The sequence below is a fragment of the Panthera onca genome, chromosome B3, assembly GCF_046562875.1.
Source record: "Panthera onca isolate mPanOnc1 chromosome B3, mPanOnc1 haplotype 2, whole genome shotgun sequence".
Classification (NCBI taxonomy): Eukaryota; Metazoa; Chordata; class Mammalia; order Carnivora; family Felidae; genus Panthera; species Panthera onca.
Window position 1 is genome coordinate 87,124,147 of NC_138344.1, and position 4,642 is coordinate 87,128,788.

The window sequence follows — 4,642 nt, forward strand, 5'->3', positions numbered from 1 at the left end:
TCTGTCATAAATAATTTAATTTCAATGAAAGCAAGATGTATATTTTGAAAATAATTTTATATCCCAGTGGCTATTTTTCCAAAGTTTTATTAAAAATTCAAAACATCTATTATTTTATGTTTGATAATTCAATTTGCGTTAAGTCCTAAAAACTGGTTTTATGTTTGTAATATTTCTTATTATTGAGAAAGACAAACTTCTTTCTCATTTGCACAAAAGGGCCAGTGGCAGCCTTGGAAGTAGCATAGCACATAGGAAACAGAACTGCAAAAGAATTAAGAGAGAGCCATGAGGCCTAAAGTTAATACCTGACTTCACACCTATTAGCGGCTACGTCTATACCCTCCCCTCTGTGTCTTAGTTTCCTCATCTTCAATGTGGGACTAACATAGTTTAAGTAATTATGAGATGTTATTATATAAAGCACTTAATAGCTGGTGTATAACAATTGCTCAATAAATATTAGCTACTGCTATTATCTTTAATGTAATTTATTTTTTTATTTTAAATTTTGTTTTGAGAGAGAGAGTGTGTGTGTGTGAGTGGGGAGACATGCAGAGGGAGAGAGAGAAAATCTTAAGCAGACTCCATGCACCATGCAGAGTCCAACACGGGGCTCCATCCCACAACCATGGGATCATGACCTGAGCCGAAATCAAAAGTCAGAGGCTTAACTGACTAAGCCACCCAGGCACCTCATCTTTAGTGGAATTTAAAGTGCATATCACAGTTCTTAAATTCTAATAAGCATGTAACGTATGATATCTTGTTATTGTTATTATAATTATTTCATCCCAGGAAACTGGAGGGAAATGAGCTAGGGGGAAGCAACCTTCTCATTGAAACTTTGGTGTGAACATAGCATATCACTGATCCCAATTTTGAAAGGATGGGTTTTCTTCATTCATCTCAAGTGTCAGGAAGAAGCTTTTCTTCTTAATACTCATCTTGCCTCTACTTTCAGAAAAATCTGGTTCACTCATAATTATTCCATTAATTAAAATGTTAAATGCTTAAGATACACTGGTGAAAAATACATGATTCCTGACCTAAAGAATCACCCATTAACAGAGGTGTTATTAGTATGGATAATAGCATAGCAACTAAATCATCAGTAGCTTTTTCTAACTACCACTGAAGGCTTTGAGTTCCAGAAACAGAGCGATCAAATGGAAAAAGACTAGCTCTAGGAATAACCCCAAGGGTAGGACTCACTAACTTCATTCTTTGATCCTTGTCCAATGGTTGGCCTTCCCTGGTACCATAACTTGTGCAAATACTTTTAGGAAAGAAAACTTAAATCTTGTTTGACAAATTGCCCTAGAAGTGGTATTCTAGTGTCTTACGACATCTAGAGGGTCTATCAGGAGTGACAAAGAGGTTTTATCTAGTGGGAACATTGCTGCACTAACTCTATTGTCATATTACTATTTCCCCCCACTGAATGAGGCTTTACATCCCTGAAGCCACACTTCAGGATTTCAATGTCCATGTCATCACTTCAGAGCCAGGGTTAAATATTTGAGCTAATGAGCGGTTTTCATTCTGAAGACAGAGTGACCTGAGGGCTTTAAGAAGAAGCTTTCTAGGCTTCATCTGCCTGAACTATTTAAACAAGGCAGCTACTGGGTATCGTGAGTACCATAACCAGTGAACAACCACACAGAGACACACATTGGGGATCCTTTATGAGCAGACCCCTCCTAGCACCCACACCCCACACATCTCTGACATATTCCCAGAGAAGTGCCATGGGTACCCACAACCACCAACCCCAGGACTGGCATCTACCTCGGTGGACAGGAAGACAGGCTGCTCCAGAAGTCCCCTGGCAGGCATCTCAATATCACTTCAGTACACCAATTGTCATTCTTTGTCTGACTAAGCCTTATATGCTTTCGTCTTTTACTTTCAATTTTTTTTCAGTGGTGAAAATAATAACATTCTGACTGCTTCATTGGTTCTACTCCTAACTGGTCTTACTTCATTCATTCCACCACTGTGCTTATTTTGCTCTTCTCACTCACCAATTATTTGTTTTTCTTAGCTTATCTTTTGGATCAGCAGGAATTCCAAACAAAAGAAGCTGACTTGAAACAAGATGACACAAAGAAATGTAAAAACATTCCATGCTCATGGATTGGAAGAAAAAATATTGTTAAAATATCAATACTACCCAAAGCAATCTACACATTTAATGCAACCCCTATCAAAATACCAACAATATTTTTCACAGAACTAAAACAAACAACCATAAATTTTATATGGACCCACAAAATACCCAGAATAGCCAAAACATTCTTGAAAAAGAAAAGCAAAGCTGGAGGCATATAAAATCTGGACTTCAAGTTACATTACAAAGCTGTAGTAATCAAAATAGTATGGTAATGGCATAAAAATAGACACATAGATCAATGGAACAGAATAGAAAACGCAGAAATAAACCCACAATTATATGCTCAATTAATCTTCAACAAAGTAGGAAAGAATATCTAATGGGAAAAAGACAGTCTCTTCAACAAATGGTATTGGGAAAACTGGAGAGCTACATGCAAAACAATGAACTGAACCACTTTCTTACACCATACACAAAAATAAACTCAAAATTAATTAAAGACCTCAACATGAAACCTGAAACCATCAATATCCTAGAAGAGAACACAAGCAGAAATGCCTCTCACATCAGCCATACCAACATTTTTCTATGTATGTCTCCTGAGGAAAGGGAAATAACAGCAAAAATAAACTATTGGGACTACATCAAAATAAAAGGCTTCTGGACAGAAAAGGAAACAATAATAACTAAATAACTAAATAACAAATAAACAAATAATAACAAAAATTAGTAACTAAAAAAGGCAACCTACTGAATGAGAGAAAATATTTGTAAATAACTTATCTAATAAAGGGTTAGTATCCAAAATATATAAAGGACTTATACAGCTCAACAGAAAAAAACAAATAATCCAATTTAAAAAACGGGCAAAATACATGAACAGACAATTCTCCACAAAAGAAATCCAGATTGTCAACAGACACATGAAAAGATGCTCATCACTTATAATGGGGAAATGCAAATCAAAACCACAATGAGATAGCACCTCACACCTTCTGAACGGCTACAGTCAAAAGCATAAGAAACAAGTGTTGGCAAGGATGTAGAGAGAAAGGAACACTCATGCACTGTTGGTCAGAATGCAAACTGGTGTAGCCACTCTGGAAAACAGTATGGAGTTTCCTCAAGAAGCTAAAATTTGAACTACCCTACATTCCAGTAATCACACTACTGGGTATTTACCCAAAGAATACAAAACTACTAATTCAAATGGATACATGCACTCCTAAGTTTATAAAAACATTATTTATAATAACCAAATTACAGAAACAGCTCAAATGTCCATCAATAGATGAATGGATAAAGAAGAGGTGATATATATATATGTATATATATATACATATATATACATACACACACACACACACACACAAAATGGAGTATTACTCATCCACAAAAAAGAATGAAATCTTGCCATTTGCAATGACATGGATGAGCTAGAGAAATAGAGCTAGGTAAAATAAGTCACTCAGAGAAAGACAAACACTATATTATTTCACTCATGTGGAATTTAAGAAACAAATGAGCAAAATAAAAAAAGAGAGAAAGGCAAGTCAGGAAACAGACTCTTAACTGTAGATAACAAACTGGTGGTTACCAGAGGGGAGGTCGTTGGAGGATGGGCAAAATAAATGGTGGGGATGAAGGAGTGCACTTGTGATGAGCACTGAGTGATGTATGGAATTTTTGAACAACTATATTATAACTAATATATCACTGTATGTTAACTATACTGGAAATAAAATTTAGAAAAATAATAGGGGTGCCTGAGTGGCTCAGTCAGTTGAGCATCCAACTCTTGATTTCCACTCAGGTCATGATCCCAAGGTTGTGGGATCGAGTCCCCCATCGAGCATCTCCCCACCATACTGAGCATGGAGCCTGCTTAAGATATTCTCTCTCTCTCACTCCCTCTGCCCCTCTCCCATACTTGTGCTCTCTCTAAAATAAAATGAAATAAAATGAAATAAAATAAAATAAAATAAAATAAAATAAAATAAAATAAAATAAAATAACAATAAGAAACATCAAAAAAGAAGCTGACTTGAAGGAGTGGGGATAGTGGCTAAATATAAGCAGTAACAAGCCAGAAATGTGTTCTGCATGTGTTACAGACTAAATGTTTGTGCTCCCCCCTCCAAGTTTATATGTGGAAGCCCCAGCCCCCAGTTGTGATGGTATTTGGAGATGGTATCTCTGGAAAGTAATTAGGATTGGAAAAGGCTATAAGGATGGGAACTCATGATGAGATTAGTACTCTTATAGGAAGAAACACCAAAGAGCTCACACTCATTCATTCTCTCTCTCTCTCTCTCTCTCTCTCAAAAGAAAGAGAGTATTCATCAAGAAAAGGTCATGTGAAGACACAAAAAGGAGGCAGCTGCCTAAAAGCCAGGAAGAGCCCTCAACAGGAAGAAGTGAATTGTCCAGCTCCTTGATCTTGGACTTCTCAGCCTCCAAAACTGTGAGAAATATGTTCCTGTTGTTTAAGCCACCCAGTCTATAGTATTTTATTATGGCAGCCCC